The following is a 19,290-nucleotide window of genomic DNA, read 5'->3' on the forward strand; positions in this document are numbered from 1 at the left end:
GGAGTTAGACGTGCAGGAGGCTTACAGGGTAGGACACCACGTGGTGGACCCAGGAGAACCTCCCGCCCACAGTGCGGGCCCCATCGAGAAAGGAAGCGAAAGGAAGGGGGCTGGGTGGGAAGTGCCGCAGCCGCAGGGCAGCAAGGAGGAAGTCGGCCAGGCCGACGGGAGCCCCGGAGGGAAGGCGACCCTGTGCAGCAGCCGGACATGGGCCAGACTGGCCTGCGCGCCGGCCCTGCCTGCTCCACACGGGCTGCGGGCAGAGACGCTGTGGTGCTCTCTTGGAGAGAGTTCTGAGCCGTGTGTCCCGGTGGCCACCACCACCCCGAGAGCACAGGGTGGCCCCAAACAGGGCAGGCTTTGGAGGCAAAAGCCTGTTGCAGGAGCCATGGTTAGAAGGTGGGGAGGGGTCCCAGGATGAGGGCAGCCGGGACCCCCTGGGATGGAGGCAGAAGCTCAGTGTCAGTCACCCAGTTTGTGGTACTGGGTTACTTTACAGCAGCCCCAGGAAATGATACAGGACCCATTCCAGAAAAATCCGGTTCAACCCTGGAGGACGACAGCTAGCACTTGTCTTCTGAAGAAGGGGCGGGGCAGGTAGCAGGTGCGAGGGGCCGCACTCATTTGCTGCGTCGGCAAACTCATTCGTCAACAGAGCCAAATATCAACAGAACAACGACTGAAATTTCTTTGGAGAGCCAAATTTTTTAAACTTAAACTATATAGGTAGGTACATTGTTATTAACTTAATTAGGGTATTCCTAAGGCTTAGGAAGAGCCACGTTCAAGGGGCCCAAGAGCCGCATGTGGCCCGTGAGCCACAGTTTGCCGACCACGGCCCTAGGGTAATGCCTGGCCCTGGGGATCTTGTTAAAATGCAAATCCTGAGTCTACAGTCCGGGGAGGGCCTGCGATCCTGCACCTCTAACAGGCTCCCAGGCGATGCTGCTCGTCCTCTGAGTGAGACCGCAGCACTGTTCTCTGCATGTGCGCCTTGGACTGCATGTGTCAGCATCACCGGTGGATACACCACCCCTGACCTACAGCCCTGACTCTGTGTTTAACCACCTGCCAGGACAGCCTCACAACCACGGATTTGGGTCTCTGGGGTGGTCAGGGCTGGGAAGACAGTGGCTCCTGAGTCCCTTTCTTTTTGGAGCAGGGAGAAAAGCATCACGTGTTTAAAGAACCTCTTCTGTGGCCCACCCTGATATAGTGAGCCTTCCGTTCGGTTCATTTAGTGTATTTAATCATCTGAACACCTCCTGGAGGCCGCTTCTAGTCTTACCCCCATTTTGCAGATGGGGAAACTGAGGCCTAGAGAGACAAAGCATCTTAGTGTGCTATAAACAGTCAGACCCACAGCCAGCTGTCCGATAGCACACTGTCCCCGAATTCACTCTGACTGTGGGCCCCTTACCCTGCACCGTCCTGAGTTTCGGTGGAGCGCTGTTTAAGGCCAGTGCTTCTCAAGCGTTAGTGTGCCTTTGAGTCCCATGGTGACAGGGCAGGTCCTGGCTTCCATCTGCCAATACACAGAAGAGAGGAAAGACCGGCACCTTGGGGAGGTGGGGCAGGCGCCGTCCTGTTTTCCAGCCATTTGAACACCTGGACACCTGGAGAAGGGGACCCCGGGAGCAATTGGATTACAGAGCAATTGGCAATTAATAGAGCTGAGAACCACCTGTTAATGGATTTCCTTGAAAATGAAACAGCTGTCCAATCGCCTGGTTAATCTCTCTAAGCACCTGCTTGCAATTACCTTCTCCCAGCAACGCAGTGGCCCCAGGAGCGGCTTCCTCTACCGCAGAAACACCTGGGACCGGGCCCATCATTAAAAACAGCATGGAGAGGCCTGCTGGAGACCCATTACAAAATGAGCCCTGGGGCGGTGGGTGGGTGAGCGGCGGGCGCTGGCGGGTGGGTGCATGCGGACGGATGACCCTGGCTCCCTGCTTCCCTGGAAGGATCCCGCTGGAACCGGTCCGCCATGGAGCCGCCGCAGGTCTGTAGTGACTTACAAATGCTGGGCGTTCTACAGAACAAGGCCGTCGACCTACTGCCTTTAAAAACCCTCTTTCTAACACGGAGGTGCTAGAATGATTTTTCTTTATGGAACAGAGGCGATGATAAATGTATTACCTTTTTTTAAAAAGGTTCTTAGTTGATAAAATAAGCAGGCAGCCTTGTTTTAGCCCCTTGATGTCTTAAGTAGCCTGTGAAACCCACAAATCCGGAGACCTCGGCGTTCGGCCATTGGGATAAAGATAAGTGCACAAGATGTTAAGGGTAGCGTCGCACATAAATGGGAAAGATGGACAGCAACCAAAATGCTTATCCGTCGGGGACTGGCTCGGTTATGTATTCTCAGACGGGGCGTATATGAAAATGGAGGTTTGTGTGAGCCCCTAGTATATTAAGTGGAAGAAAAAGACACTTTTGTTTAGTGGCTGCTGGAGTGGGCGCTAGGGCCGTGGGCTGACGTGACTATGAGTCTCTGGGAGAAGCACAGACGCTTAGCGGTGGCTGCCTGTGGCGAGAGGACGCGGAAGGACGGTGGGAAGATTTCCTTCTTATGACAGGCTCCTTGGGGCTGCGTGAGCGTGTTATCGTGTTCATGTATTAATGTTCCGACAAACGGGCTAATTAACCAAGTGGACGTCTGGGACCACAGCGAGGCGGGGTGCCAGGGAAGGGTCCAGGGAGGAGGCGCCGGCGAGTGGCCGCTGATGTGGGTGGGCTGTGCTCCTTGGCAGCGCGGCTGGGAGAGAGCCGGCCGCCCCGGGGTCCCCCGGCTGGTTCACATGGAGGCTGTTAGGATGCACATGAGCCTGGGGCCTCACCCCTTTAGGCTCTGCTTCTCACACCTGAGGGGCATATGAGTTGCTAGGAAGGCTCCTTAGCACACAGCTTGCTGTCCCCCCACCCCCGACTCGGGAGGACCCCTGGGTGTGAGGGACCTAGTTTTCTCACAGGTTCCCGGGTGCACTGACTTGCTGGCCGGGCCCCACACCGAGGACCGCAGCTTCCAGGGTTCCAACCCCGCGGGTGCTGGCACTTCTTTCCCCAGAGGAGCTGGTAGCCCTTCCCACACGCAACAGGCAGCAGGTGCTGACGGTTGATGGGAAGCAGAGCAGGGCGTCCAGCGGCTGCAGCTGGGAACCTTCGGGAACGTTCAGAGCACCCAGGCCTGAGCCACATCCCAGACGGGTCAAGTCAGAACTTTTCGGCGTGGCCTCAGTCACGGGTGGTTTAAAAAACACCGCAGGTGAACAGGCTGTGCGTGGTGTCCTGTGGCTGCCTTGGCAAAGTACCACACACGGTGCGGCTTAAACAAAAATGTCTCCGATTCTGGAGGCCGAGGGTCCAGGTCAAGGTGGGTCTCAGCGGGGTGGTTCCCCCCCCCCCGCCCCACCCCGTGCGAGGGTGGGGAGGGAGCGCCTATTCCAGGCCTCTCTCCTTGGCTTGTAGGTGGCCCTCTTCTCTCTGTCTCTTCACAGCATCCTCTCTCTGCACGTGTCTGCCCAATATTTCTAGACAAGGACACCAGTCCTATTGGACTCAGGGCCACCCTAACCAAGGAGGATATCGTCTGAATTAATTACACCTGCAATGACCCGATTTCCAAATGAGGTCCCGGGGTCAGACGTCACCCTGTGCATTTGGGGGGACACAATCCAACAAATTCCAAACTGCGTGTTAGGTTTGCCTCTCAAACAGTCACGTGCGCGGGCCTGAGTTAGGGCCTTAACAAGATGCAGACTCTGACCAGCAGGTCTCGGGGAGGGCCTGCCCCTCTGCATTTCTAACCCGAGTCCAGGCTGGGTCAGGTCACAGGCAGGAATTACTAACTTTGTCAGGTGTGATCATGGCATTGTGGTCGGGTAAGAAAGTGTCCTATTTTACCACGAGATGCAGACAGACACATTAAGGCCGAAATGTCAGGGTGACAACCATGTTCTTTCAAATAGTCCACGGCCATTAGGAAACACGGCAAAACAGAACGATTGTTAAATCCAGGGGTTGGGTGTGAGGAGGTTTATTTTATTGGTCTGCTTTTCCTCATGTTAGAAAGTTTCATTTAAAACTTTCCAGGTGACTCCAAGGTGTAGCGGGGGCCAAGTGCCTCTGGGATGGATGGAAAGACAGATGGACAGATGGGGGCTTGGTTCCAGGCCCCCTCCTGAGCTCGCTACCTGGGGCGATAGCTGTGTGCACCAGCGCCTTCTCTGTGCCAGCACTTTATTTTTATTTTTCTACCATCGTCACTTCCTTCCACTTGCCTCTGAGTCGGTGCTGGGAGGTGTCAGGAGCCGGTGGGATTCTGGGAAGCCGCTGCCTGGTTTCCCTGGTCTGGGGGGCTGAGGACAGGTTAGGTTTCTGACCTGCAATCTTTGCTTCTATGTCGCCAGCCCTTAGCATAACGCCCAGCACACGGCAGACAGACAATACACGCGCGGAATGAATGAGCAACTGCACACTTACCCTGGAGGCTGGGCCTGCCCTGGAGGAGCCAGGCTCGGGGGGGTCCGGGGACCCGTCCCAAGGGCCGAGCCGGGTCGGAACTTCTAAGACCGCCCTGGAAGCAGGATGGAGCCCCAAACATGATTCCGAAAGTTCTAGCAGCCACATTTTCAAAGTGAAAAGGGATGGGCTACATTAATCTCAAGGGTACATTTTATTTAACCCAAATGGCCAAGGTATTATTTCAACAGGTCATCTCTACTTTAAAATTACGGGGCAGAGGAGGAGGAGGATCTTTGTGGCGAGGGAATAGTTCTGGGCCTTGATTGCAGTGCTGGCCACACAAATCCACACGTGTGGTAAAAAGACAGAATCGTACACATGTGCCCTTATCAGTTTCCTGGTTTTGACACTGTATGATCATTTTATGAGACTAGAAGCCCGATGCACAAAATACGTGCAAGAGTAGGTCTTCCTTTCCCCGGCTGCGGGCACCAGCTCCCCTCTGGCCGCCGGCAGGCACCCAGGGCCCAGGCTTCCCTCGCAGCCCCGGCTTTGTCCGGAAGGACGTCCAGTCTAATTAGCATATTATGCTTTTATTATTATAGATGTCACTATAGGACAAAGCTGAGCACAGGTATCTGGGATTTCCGTGGGCTATCTTTGCAATTTCTTGGGAGCCTATAATTATTTCCAAATAAATGTTAACATTTTTGAGAGATTTTGCTACTGAAAATAACTTTTTAACCTAAAAGTTAAAAACCGAGTCTCTGAGCTCTGGTGTGCACGTCTGCGTGTGGACCAGCTCAAGCACTTGGTGGCCACGTGTGGCCGTGGCTGCTGCCGTGGGCGGCCAGCTGTGGCCTTTAGTTCTTCCCTGCAGCACGGAGTTGCTGGGGGTGGATTCCGGAGGCCTGTCGGGTTGTCTGGGAGACGGCAGATAAGTTACTGACCTCGGGTCACTGCCTCTTCCGAGCCTCAGTCATCTGTGTCCGTGAAGTGGGGCTCATTGTGGCCGTTAGTCCCCCCCCGGTTGCTGTGAGATGTGAAGCGAGCTGCTGTGCCTTGGGCCTTATCAGTAGCCAGCATTTCCTAGTGTTGCCATATCTGAAACCCCAAACGGCAGCTTCATCTGGTTCCCCTCAGGTTACAATACCTCCTGCCTCTGTCTGCGGGTCTCCCCCCAGCAGCACACGCTCCAGAACTCCTCTGTTTTAGCTGCTGGGCAGGAAGCAGGATGGCATCGCCCTGTGTACTTGGCCCCTCACTCCTGCTGCTGTAGCTACACTGTCCCTTCCTGAAAGGTAGCAAGCTGGCCGGGGGCTGGGGGCTGGGGGCGGGGGGACTCGGAGGCAGTCCTTCTGCGAAGACCCTTGCAGAGCCAGTTTCGAAACCGAGGTCTCCTTTGTGAGGCGCGGCTGCCCCTGCGGAGGCTGCTTTTCACCATATAAGGCCATGCCTCCCGACGAGGATGACACAGGTGAGGCAGCTGCACCGCAGGGTCTCGCCCAGCTACGCCGCATCGGCGCTAAGCGTGTGCACAGAGCTTAGCAACGAGGAGATGTTGAGGCCTTTTATGGTTTTAGCAGAAGGAAAACCTGTCGCCACAAAAGCAGAAGCACAGAGCTTTACGGTGGTGAGAAATAGGTTGACCTCGGGCGACACTTTCAGCCCAACCAGGATGTAACGCACCCAGAGCAGGTGCTCACACACACCCTGACGGGGCTGTCTGCTGGGGTGACACTGGTGGGAGAGGCGGTCACAGGGATCAACTGCAAAATTTCAGCCAAGTGTGTGGGTGGGGGGGGGGGGTGTGGAGAGAGGTGGTTTGAACGGGGCATAAATCCTCCAACTCTGCCCCCACCCCGACCCCTCCTGAGTCTCAGGGCTCATCCCTGGGGTCTTCCTGGCCTCTGACCAGGTTAGGTTTCCCCACACTGACCTTGAACCCTGTTCTGTCTTCAAAAGACTTCACCCCTCTCTGCACCCCACTTTCTCATGTGAGCATCTGCAGTGGGGAGGAGAGGAGCCAGGAAGGTCTCTGGGAGGCAGGATTTTAGCTGAGGCCAGGGGGTGAGGAAGTGCAGATGGTCCGGACACTCTTCCAGGGGGGAGTGGAAGGGCCAGTGCGAAGGCTCTGAGCTGGGGAGTCGGCAGGATCCGGGGCAGAAAGGCCATGTGTGTGGGGAGAGGTGGCCAGGCCCGGGGCAAGGGAAGCTGCAGCCCGCCCCTCTGCCCCCGGGACAGTGGGGAGGCACTGAAGGACATGGCATGGCTTCCTTGGTGGGGTCTCCCGCCGACTGCAGGTTGCCCGGCTTGGACAGAGGCAGGAGCGGCCAACCAACCTTCCTGCATTCAGCCGCCTCCTGAGCGCCACCTGCGGGCCGGGCTCGGACACAGATGCAAGGCCCTGCTCTCAGGTCTCTGACTCCTGCGCTGCTCACAGGGCAGGCGGGTGCCCTCCCTCCGCTCTTCTCACACTGCTCTTCTCTGGGCTCTCCTTCCTCTGACCCCCTCAGTGACTCCGATGGAGTTTGACGTGGGTAATTGGAGAGGCAGGAAGAGGCAGGCACCCCAAGGAATTGTCTTCTGCTCTGAACTTCCCAAACCACTGGACTGCACGTCTCCGCGTTGTTCTCACACATGCGGCCAGAACGCCCTGTCCTCTCCACCGTCCTAACTGGAGGGGAGGGGCAGGCAATGGTTTAAAAGGAAGGACAAACCTTTAAAAGATACATGAACCAAAGAGCGCAGCCTGGGAGAGGGACGGAGGAAGAGTGACTGGACGGCGCAGAAACTGGCCAGACGGCGCCGCGGCCGGGTGACCAAGGTCACCACCAGCAGGGATGAGTCCGGGGACGGCATGTGCCCTCGATAGGGTGTCGGGAGTCCTTCGGGGTCTTCATCCGCCAAACCCACAACCTCGGTCTAATCAAGAGAAAAACGTCAGACGGATCGATAGAGGGCGTCTCATAAGACCCCGACCAGCATGCCTGCTGACTGCGAAGGCCGTCAAAGCAAGGAGAGGGTGAGGCACCGGCACAGCCCAGGATGGCTAAGGAGACACGGCCAGGAGTCATAAGGTAGGATCGCTTCTCCAGGCAGTCTTCCCTCGTGGACAGTCTTCGAGGCACAGTCCTGGCCGGTGAGGGGGTGGCATTTGGGGCAGCTACCAACCAGAAGCCCCCCCAACCCCCCAGACCTGTGGAGGGAGCAGTGACTCAACTCCGGCTGTTCGTCTCCAGACGGAGTCCTGTAGGTGACGTCATTCTCACAGACTCCCATGGGAGTTGCGCCATGCCCACTTGGTCATTTTGGGGCAGGAGAGTAAGAAGCTAGGAAAGTTCCCCGGCAAGTGGAATGAGGAAACGGAGACAAGATAATCACACAAGGCCAGGCAGGTCCAACAACTTAGTGTCAGCCAGTGAGTCCGACCTTATGTCCTCCAACCAAGGACACTTGAGAGCAAGTGGTTTACACCCTCCTCCCCAACCAGAAAACAAGCAAGCAGCTTAAGTCACCCTGGTCGGGGCGGTAGAGAACAGAGACCCCCTGAGTGCCATTTGTGCCAGCCAAACCCAAGGACGGATGAAGCCGGGGGGACAAATACCAAAACCCCCATTAAAGCCACACAGACTCCAGATAAGGGTCAAACAGTAAAGTCGACCAAAGAAGAATCCCATACTCATTTGGCTGCATCAGCATATTGAAAACATGCCTGGGGAGCTGACGAATATTCACCTCAAACCCCTCCATCAGATCCTCGCCCACAGACGCAAGAGAAAACCCTCACGACAGAGACCTGGTGCAGGCTCGCCCTAGAGCGCGCCCCGCCCCTTCTCGGGCACGGACTTTTACTTCCTCCTAAACTGAGGGTCCCCACTAGACTTGCAACCAGGGGAGCAGCGGGCAGCGGCAGCTCGTCCCAGGCTCACCCGCTGACCTGTCTCCCTTTTCTCTGACTTCCCAGTGAGCTAACGCAGCCCTGCCCTGGCTCACTTCTTTCCTCTAGTGCAGCGGTTCTCAACCTGTGGGGTGTGACCCCTTTGGGGGTCGAACAACCCTTTCACAGGGGTCGCCTCAGACCATCGGAAAACACATAGATAATTACATATTGTTTTTGTGATTACTCACTATGCTTTAATTATGTTCAATTTGTAACCATGAAATTGGGGGTCACCACAACATGAGGAACGGTATTAAAGGGTTGCGGCATTAGGAAGGTTGAGAACCACTGATCTAACGTTTCTAGGGCCACAGCAAAGCCCCAATGAGGCTCTCTCTGCTGCTGCTTCTGCCCCACATCCCTCCTGTGCTGCACTGTCCCCAGCTTTAATAAACATGCTTCAAAGTCACCTGGACTCCCATTGTGACATCTTCCCTGTGTGACGTCAAGAACCCGGGCACTGCAGCTGGCCTGAGGCAGGCCTGCGCTGGGCCACTCCCGTCCAGTAACAACTTGGTCAAGTTGCTTCAGGTCACAACCAGCCTTTGAAAACCTGAATTGAAACCCGAATTGAAAAGTGATTGTCGCATGACACATGGACAGCGGTGAGGTAAGAGGGACGGGTTTGGGGATACCGCACCAGCTTGTGAAGGCCATAAAGGGAGTTGGGATGCCTCAAAGGCTGCAGCACAGGCTTTTGAGAGCAATGGTCATGAATTGGCACAAGCAATCACGGTGCAACCATAACATCGCCACAGGGTGCTGTGACGAACTGGGAAACGGATGCCAGCGCCCCGTCTATCACCTGGCACCACCATCGACATGATAGAGGGAAAGGGCGGCAGAGACCGGATACTCCCGAGCCACCTCCCAGTTCTGGGGGTGATTGGCAGCCCTGCTTGCGCCTTTCCGCGGGCAAACACCTCAAACGTGTGGTGCGCAGCACAGGCCCTGCACGGTGGGTGCGAGGAGGCGCTGCAGCAGCAGAGGGAGTGGGACCCAGTAGTCAGCAGCGCTCCTTTCCTGGCCCACCTCTCACTGACAGAACGAAGCTGGAAGAGCTGACGGTCCCAAAGGGCTGTGCTGTACGGGTTACAATGTGCCAACCTTTGCAAAGACAGCACCAGGGGAAGACTGAGCGGGTCCCCAGCTCCCTCCTCTCCATTATTGTTGTCTTTTCACTGCTCTGAATTCCGTGTAATGATTTCATTCTGAGGAAACCAGTGAAAAATTCCATTCCATCTGTGATGGAGAGCAACAAAAATAGTTAATGAAGACAGCAGGCTCGGGAGAACCAAGATGGCGGCATAGGTTAACGCCGGAGTTTGCTGCTTTGAACAACTACTTCAAAAGTGAAACTAAAACACGGAACGGACATCACCCAGAACCACAGGAATGCTGGCTGAGTGGAAGTCCTACAACTAGGAGGAAAGAGAAACGCACACGGACACTCAGAGGAGGCGCAGTGCTGAAGTCAAATTCTGAGGTGCGGAGTGCGCGGAGCCGGCTGGCGGCGGAGGGCGCGGTTGTTGTTTTCAATCGGGAGGGAGTCGCAGACTCTGAGCACCAGATCCGGGCGAGTCTTTAGGGACCCAGACTCAAACGGGAGAAGCGGGACTGTCTGGCTTCGGTCAGAGCGAGTGCAGCTTTCTCTCCGAGCTTTGCAGCGGGTGCTGGGACTCAGAGAGGCAGAGCCCCTGGGGACAGGACTGAGAGCTGCCATAACTGCTCTCTCCGGCCCACCCTGTTGATCCTGTGCGACCCGCCCCGCCCAAGCCCTGCACAGAGGCATTTGCCGGATAGCCTCAGGCAAAGGCTAGATTAGCACCTCCCTAAAGGACAGAAGTTCTCTCTCTGCTGACACAGCTGATTCTCATAGCCACTTGGCCTGGAGGTCAAACCCTCCCTGGAATTAGCTACAACAATCAAGATTTAACTATAAGACTTCGAACAAAGACCACTAGGGGGTACACCAAGGAAGCATAACAAAATGCGGAGACAAAGAAACAGGACAAAATTGTCAATGGAAGAAATAGAGTTCAGAACCACACTTTTAAGGTCTCTCAAGAACTGTTTAGAAGCTGCCGATAAACTTAATGAGATCTACACGAAAACTAATAAGACCCTCGATCTTATATTGGGGAACCAACGAGAAATTAAGCATACACGGACTGAAATAACGAATATTATACAGACGCCCGACAGCAGACCAGAGGAGCGCAAGAATCAAGTCAATGATTTGAAATGCGAGGAAGCAAAAAACATCCAACCGGAAAAGCAAAATGAAAAAAGAATCCAAAAATGCGAGGATAGTGTAAGGAGCCTCTGGGACAGCTTCAAGCGTACCAACATCAGAATTATAGGGGTGCCAGAAGATGAGAGAGAGCAAGATATTGAAAACCTATTTGAAGAAATAATGACAGAAAACTTCCCCCACCTGGTGAAAGAAATGGACTTACAGGTCCAAGAAGCGCGGAGAACCCCAAACAAAAGGAATCCAAAGAGGACCACACCAAGACACATCATAATTAAAATGCCAAGAGCAAAAGATAAAGAGAGAATCTTAAAAACAGCAAGAGAAAGAAACTCAGTTACCTATAAGGGAATACCCATACGACTGTCAGCTGATTTCTCAACAGAAACTTTGCAGGCCAGAAGGGAGTGGCAAGAAATATTCAAAGTGATGAATAGCAAGAACCTACAACCAAGATTACTTTATCCAGCAAAGCTATCATTCAGAATTGAAGGTCAGATAAAGAGCTTCACAGATAAGGAAAAGCTAAAGGAGTTCATCACCACCAAACCAGGATTATATGAAATGCTGAAAGGTATCCTTTAAGAAGAGGAAGAGGAAGAAAAAGGTAAAGATACACATTATGAACAACAAATATGCATCTATCAACAAGTGAATCTAAGAATCAAGTGAATTAATAATCTGATGAACAGAATGAACTGTTGATTATAATAGAATCAGGGACATAGAAAGGGAATGGACTGACTATTCTTGGGGGGGAAAGGGGTGTGGGAGATGTGGGAAGAGACTGGACAAAAATCGTGCACCTATGGATGAGGACAGTGGGTGGGGAGTGAGGGCGGAGGGTGGGGCGGGAACTGGGAGGAGGGGAGTTATGGGGGGAAAAAAAAAGAGGAACAAATGTAATAATCTGAACAATAAAGATTTAATTAAAAAAAAAAAAGTAAAAAAAAAAAAAATAGTTAATGAAACCCAAAAAGCTAGCCTTTGAGACTCATGTAATTATGCTTTCTAATTTGAGGGGCAGTTAAGAAATAGCCATTTATACAAAAACCCCCAGCAACTATGTAGTGGCTGTATTAAATGATTTGGACCCTAAATAGAATATTTCCCCCATGAAGAAGAGCATTAAGCACCTTGTGAATACAGGTGTGTGTTTTTAAAATAAAAATCAAGTTAGTTTCAGAAATCATCACAAAAGTAAATAAACATAGGATGGGATTGGCCCATTAATGGGGACAAATGTATCATACGAACGTAAGACGTTAGTCAGGGGAAAGTGGGGGTGGGCGACGCAGGAACCCTCTGTATCAGATTCTCAATCTTGTACAACTAAAACTTCTAAAATTTGTGTTTTAACAACCATGGCTCGAGCACAGTATTTTGCAGTGATCATGAGCGCCACCTTGTGGGCACACAGCTACATTACCTGTGACCGGTCCCCACAAAACAAACTAAAAGGCAGGGTCACCAGCTCTGGGGCTGGGAAATGGCAAAGGCCTGTTTCCTGCCCTGCAGTGGCTCCTAATCAAGGTGCGGGATGAGGTGATGCAAATACAGGATTCCTCATCACAGCTGGCATCTAGCTGCACCGTCACCTCGGGCTAGAGACTGAACGGATCCATCCCCCTGTCACTGGTCCAACACAGCTTCGTGGGGTGTGATCATGACGTCAGCTTTATTTCCTGTAGCCCCTTGAACCTGCTGGGGAGGGGGAGACAGCCACCCTCTTGTCACTAGATAGAAGGCCCAGGACTTCCCCATGATCTTTTTTCTTTTTCTTTAAAAATATATTTGTATTGATTTCAGGGAGAGAGGAAGAGAGAGATAGAAACATCAATTGGCTGCCTCCTGCACACCCCCTACTGGGGATCGAGCCCACAACCTGGACATGTGCCCTTGACGGGAATTGAACACGGGACCCTTCAGTCTGGAGGCTGATGCTCTATCCACTGAGCCAAACTGGCTAGGGCTAAAAATGTTCTTTTATAGAGTTTTGTATATTTAATTGTTTGAGTAAAAACCTATAAAATTAAAATATTACAGTAGAAAAAGGGGGAATATAATGGGTTAATAATTTATAAATACATTTATAATGTGTTTTGTTTTTTAAGAAAGGGGAAAAAACTAATACCTTTATACAGGGCAACCCAAAATATGTATACACACTCTGAATAATTTTAAAGGCAGTGTTTATTAAGATACATTTCATTTTCAAAATGTAATAGAATCTACAGACATTGTGTGTATACATTTTTTGGGGGGACACGCTGTATTTGTGTGGAAGAGTTAACGTAGCGAGTTTGAGACTACCATCTTTAGAAAGGCCTGCTTCCAGGGCTGGCCCATGGCTGACCTCGGGAACTTGGCACTTGAACTATTCCCTGCATTCCCTAAGGCAGTGGTTCTCAACCTTGGCTGCACATGAGAATCACCTGGGAATCTTTTTAAAATCCTGATTTCTGGGCCTCATCCTCCGGAAATTCTGTTTCTTTGTTATGGGGTGGGGCCACAACATTAGTAACAAAGAAACAGAATTTCTGGAGGACGAGGCCCAGAAATCAGGATTTTAAAAAGATTCCCAGGTGATTCTAATGTGCAGCCAAGGTTGAGAACCACTGCCCTAAGGGGAAGGGCAGTTCACTGTGCCTGGGCTGCTTGCACAAACAATATGGCTTATGCCCAACACCTGCTTTCCTTTTGGGAGTCTGGAATTTGGGAACCTGCCAGGCAGAGGGTGCCGGTGTGACCAGCCCCTAATAACAACCTGGGCACTGAGTCTCTAAAGGGCTTTTCTGGGCAGGAAAACTGCACCCGGTATTGCATTTTCATTGCTGGGGGAAGAGGGTCCTCTGTGTGATCCTTCACGGAGGGGAGCCTGGGGGGCTGGGCGTGGATTCCCCAAATGCCACCAGGGTCTTTCTTTTTCTTTTGCTGATTCTACACGTCCATGGTAATAAAATTAGTCAACTATATGCTGAGTCCCTAAATCCTTCTAGTGAACCACTGAACGTGAATGGTCTGAGATCCCTGGAACATCATTCATTACTAAGACTATTCATTAGTAATCCTATATAATAAAAGCCTAATATGCTAAGTGTCTGGTTGTCCAGTCGGCCATTCAACCAATCAAAGTGTAATATGCTAATGATATGCTAAGACTGCTCAATTGCTTGCTATGTCATACATTGACCACCAGGGGGCAGATGCTCTGACCAGTAGGTTAGCTTGCTGCTGGTGTCCGGCTGATCAGGACTGAGCAAGATGGGCCCTACACGCCCTGGAGCCCTCCTGCAGTCTTTCCCCAGCTGGCCAACCTCCCAAGTCCCTCCCCAGCGCGGATCGCACACTGGTGGGGTCCCTCGGCCTGGCCTGCACCCTCTCTCAATCTGGGCTGAGGGATCCCCACCCCTGGTTGCACAATTTTCGTGCACTGGGCCTCTAGTAATCAATAACATAATGGTTTCTGCTTAGAGCCTTAACTGAAAATTTATTGATTGATTTGTTGAAATTGACATTCTTGGCATATGCACGATGCAGGATGTGCCACGGGGGAGCCGGAGGACCGCCGGCACGCTAGGTGAGCTCAGAAAAGCCTGAGCATTTCAAACTCACCTGGGGGCTCTCCAAAGAAACCCAGTTTTTAAAAGATATGCAATAAAAATGTACAGATTTGAAGTTTACACCAATATTATTCAAAATAGAAGAGTAACAGCAGCAACTGTCAAGAACAGAAGTCAGGAAACCGTGGCGCGTAAGTCAAATCTGACGGCTGCCTGTTTTTGTGTAGCCAGTGATCTAAGAAAGGTGTCGACATTTTCAATGGTTGAAAAAAGTCAAAAGAAAAATATAACATGTAACAATGGTGAAATTCAAGTTTCAGTGTAATAGTCACAGCAGCACACAGCCCTGTTCAATTGTTTGTATATGGTCTGCGTCCACTTTTGTGCAGCGACAGTGGGAGTGAGTTGTGACAGAGACCTTACAGCTTGAAAAACCTAAAATATTTACTCTGTGGCCTTTCACAGGAAGAGTCCTCCAGCACCAGGTTTAATGCTGACACCAGGAGTTGTCCCCCACCCCCACCCATGGTGTCAGTTACCCACAGCCAACCCCACTCTGAAATTCCAGAAATAAACAATCATATGTCTTAAGTTGAATGATCAGACCTCGCACCACCTGCTCGGTCCTGCCCTGCGCGTGAATCATCCTCTGTCCTGCCTGTTAGTCACTTCGTAGCTTCCGGGTTTTCAGATTGACTGCTGTGCTTGTGTTCAAGTCACCCTTATTTTCCTTCTAATCCAGCGGTTCTCAACCTGTGGGCCGCGACCCCTTTGGCGGTCGAACGACCCTTTCACAGGGGTCGCCTAAGACCATCCTGCATATCAGATATTTACATTACGATTCACAACTGTAGCAACATTACAGTTATGAAGTAGCCACGAAAATAATTTTACGGTTGGGTCACACCATGAGGAACTGTATTTAAAGGGCCAGAAGGTTGAGAACCACTGTAATCTAATACCACGTTCACACAACTCTGATTACAGAATATCCTTATGATTGTCCTATCTTATTAGTTACTGTTAAGCTCTTACTATGCCTAATTTATAAATTGAACTTTATCATAGGTATTTTTGTATGTATAGGAAAAAAACATAACAGAGAGAGAGTTCCGTACTGTCTGTGGTTTCAGGCATCCACTGGGGGTCTTGGAACGTAAAGGGCTTTTTCAAGGAAGAGAATTATGTCACTGATGTTGCTTGGAATTGCTGGCTCTTGGTGATACAAAGCAGATCGAGTTTTAGTTGGTTTTACTGTGTTTTCATTTGTAAAGCCAGGTCCCTCCCCTCCTCCCCCCTCCCCTGCACCTGGGTCGCCAGGGCTGCCCCCTGCCTGCCTTTGATTTGCTTCAGCTACAGGAAATCAGACTGCAACCCCCTGGGGCATTCCTGGGAGTGCGCGAGGCTGTCCACAGGCTGTGTGCGTGAGAAGTACAGGTACACCACCTTGGCTGCAGGTGACAGGCCGAGCTCCAGTGAGCGGAGCTGAAGAGCTGGTTACTCACTCCTGTCACTGAGGGCGGGTCTCTCATGGAGCTGCTGCTCCTTGGCCCGGGGCCTCAGTGCTCAGGCCGTATTCTCCACCAAGGGCTGTGCCTTATGAGCTGTCATCAGTTAGGCACAGCCCTGCGGCGGGGGCAGGCCCGCCCGAAGGAGGTCTCTTGTCTGCTCCAACTTGGAAAGTGGCCAGGAGCTCTGAGTGGCAGGCGGGGTGGGGATGAAGGTGGGATAGAGCTTGGAAAGGCAGGAGACCCTTGACAAAGGAAACAGAGCTTGGAAAGGCAGGAGACCCTTGACAAAGGAAACAGAGCTTGGAAAGGCAGGAGACCCTTGACAAAGGAAAGGAAACGTTCAGATGGCCTCTGAGTTCCTGAGCCTGGAAACCCCTGTTTATTTCTTCATATCCCATCTGTTTCCTGAGACGGCCTTTCCCCCTCAGCCTCTCACTGTCCTTGATTTTTCCCCCTTTTATCTTTCCCAAACTTCTTATCCACAGCGATTCCCTCCCTCACCCTCCAATCATCGTCTCCATTTAATTTAATCACCTTTGCATTCGAGAAGTGGGCATTGATGAGGGCAGGGGCTCTGTCTTTCACTGTTGTGTCGCCAGCACCTGGCATGTAGCAGGTGCTCAGTATGTATTTGCAAACTGGAGGGACAGCCTGCCCTTACCACCTTGGGACCTTGTGGTTGTCCTAGCCCAGTGATGGCGAACCTATGACATGCGTGTCAGAGGTGACATGCGAACTCATTTTTTTGGTTGACTTTTCTTCGTTAAATGGCATTTAAATATATAAAATAAATATCAAAAATATCTTTGTTTTACTATGGTTGCAAATATCAAAAAATTTCTATATGTGACACGGCACCAGAGTTAAGTTAGGGTTTTTCAAAATGCTGGCACGCTGAGCTCAAAAGGTTCGCCATCACTGGCCTAGCCCCACCAGCCTCTGGCCATCAGGATCAAGCCCACAGTCTGACAAAGCAGGTGTTAGCACATTGCACCAGGAGCCCCGGCAGCTCACCTGTAAAGGTAAGAGTTTTCATAGGATTTGTGGAACAGTGGGGTGACATGAAGCAGTGTTTGGGCTGCTCTGTGCAAAGCAGGGCCATATGTGAAGGGCCAGCATCAGGTCTGGGCTGCAAAGCGGGCCTGGCTCCCGTTCCCTTAGCAACCACCAAGCCAGGCTCTGTGGGATGTGCTCTGCACCTGGGCTGGAAATCCAGGCTCTCTCTCTCTTTTTTTAAGTAATCCCTAACTCACAAAGCTTTGGCTAATTTTATTTATTTATTTTAAATATTTTAATTGATTTTAGAGAGGAATGGAGAGGGAGATAGAGCATTGATGAGAGAGAAACATCATTTGCCTGCCTCCTGCATGCCCCCTATTGGGAACCGAGCCCAAAGCCTGGGCCTGTGCCCCGACTGGGAATCAACGGGTGACCTCTTGGTGCACAGGAGGGCGCTCAATCCACTGAGCCACCCGAGCCAGGCCCAGGCTCTTTTCTGGCAGTGATTTACATACTCTAGGAGGGAGCTGGGAGTTTCATTCTTCCTGGGAATTCCAAACAGCAAAGTTTCTGCTAATCTAGGATTTCAGAGTTCCCAGTTCTCTTTGAGTAAGAGTCCTTCCTTAAAAAGGGGACTGTTACACACTACAGCTTCAGCTGGGTGTCCTTGGGAAATACTGTCCCTGTGAACTGGCAGCTGGCTTTGTCGGTGTCGCCACTTCGGCCTGATGAATGGCCCCGGGGACGCTGTGGTGCTCTCTCAGTCTACGGGGCAGGGCAGATCTTTGTGGGTTCAGTGTAGGGATGGGCTGGAGGAGCAAAGATGCCAGGAAGGAGGCTGCTACTTCGGTCTAGGTCTAGCCTGGACCTATATAGGGGAGTGGGTGGATGCAGGACATATCTCGGAGGTAAAACAGATTTAGTCAGTAATGAAACATGGGGAGGGGGTGGGGAGGAGACATCCAGGGTGGTCCCAGGTCTCCGACTTGGCCATGGGGGGAGGTAAACAGGAGGGAAGAGGCTGCGTTTGGGTCAGCTGGGCTGCATGTGATGTGCAGCCTTGTGGAGATGTCGGATAAGCACCTGGACGTGCCTGGGTGTGCAGGTTCGGGGGCCAGCACTGCGGAGAGGTGGGGATTGAAGTTATGAGGAAGGATGTTATCTCAGGAGGACGTGCAGGGTGAGAAGACGAGGTGGCCGGAGGGAGCAGTATGAGGCAGTCCAGTAGAGCAGGATCCGGGAAAGACTAAGTGAAAACCTACAGGGGGAGGGGAGGAAAGCCAGGAACTGAGCGACCTGGAGGCCCAGGAGAGAGCTTGAATAGGGAGGCAGGAATGACAACCGGGAACCACTGCATATCGGGGCTGCAAGCGCCGATACGTGACAGGGATTGAGTGACAGGGCCCCTGGGGCCAGGTTTCAGTGGTTTGGGGACTGAAGGGAAGGTGAAGAAATGGGGACAGCAGTCTTGAGACATGTTGGAGTGGAGGCAGGGTGGGTACTAGCTGGAGAAGGGCATGGGACTCAAGGAAAGTGTATTTAGCATGACTGGAGAGACTTAAGCACGTTTAAATGCTACTGGGAAGGGCTGATAGGAAAGAGTGCAGGCAGGACTTAGGTACCAGTGTTACCGGACGGGGGACCTGGCCCTGAGCGGGTAGCGTGTGTGTTCTTGACTTCGTGTTTGCAAAGTTTCACAACACAAGTCCGAGTGACTATGGGGGTACATTTATTAAAGCTGGGGACAATCAAACAAAGAAGAGCTCCGGGTAGAAGAAGCAACAACAGAGAGCCGAGGTGGGGCTGCTTTAGCTCACTAGGAAGTCAGAGAGAAGGGCCCCAGAGACAGGTTCATGGTTAGCCTAGGATGGCTGCCACTGCCCATTGCTCCTCTGGTTGCAAGTCTGTGGGGTCCCTTAGAGTTTAGGAGGTGCGTGTCTATGGGGGAAGAGGATGGGGATGGCACAGGTGTGCTCCCCAGAGGGAGCTCCCCTAAACTCCCAAACTGAGTCCTTTGTCTTGAGGCTTTTATCTCTTCTGCAGGCGGGAATTTTAGGGGAGGTCTCATGGGAGCGTTTCAGCAGGTTATCCATCGTTTTCTAGGTGTGCTCCTCCAGGGCGGTGGTCTCCACTGATTGGTCAGTGTCAGGGCAGGGCGTCCTTAGCCACTGCGGCTGACCCTGGCTTCATCCACCTGGTTTTGCTGCTTTTCTGGGTCTGGAGCTGAGGCCCAGAGGTCATCTCTAGGGAGGTGACCTTCTGTATCTGCTGTAAATGGGTCTGCCCGTTTATTCGGCCATTTGTCTCAGTTTCCCTGTTCCACGTGTCCTGGCTCACTGGCCTGCCATTCCTGGGGGAGGTAAGGGGTGGCCTGCGGTGCCCGGCTCTGGTTAGGGGTTTGTACTCTCTCCAGGTGGGAGAGGGCTCCTGGCCCAGAACCAGTGGTGAGGCGAGAGGGGGATCAGAAGAGAGTGGCTGGGGTCTTAATCCAGGGGGCCTAGCAGTACAGGGTCCCACAGCTGGGTTACCTGCCTCTCTTTTCTTTCACTACGT

General features: G+C 52.3%; 1 pseudogene; it reads left to right on the top strand.

The window, feature by feature from the left end:
* Positions 1–5,919: 5,919 nt before the first annotated feature.
* On the top strand, positions 5,920–9,600 carry LOC132216266 (ubiquitin domain-containing protein 2-like; annotated as a pseudogene).
* The last annotated feature ends 9,690 nt before the right edge of the window (positions 9,601–19,290 follow it).

This window comes from Myotis daubentonii, chromosome 15, assembly GCF_963259705.1.
Source record: "Myotis daubentonii chromosome 15, mMyoDau2.1, whole genome shotgun sequence".
NCBI lineage: Eukaryota > Metazoa > Chordata > Mammalia > Chiroptera > Vespertilionidae > Myotis > Myotis daubentonii.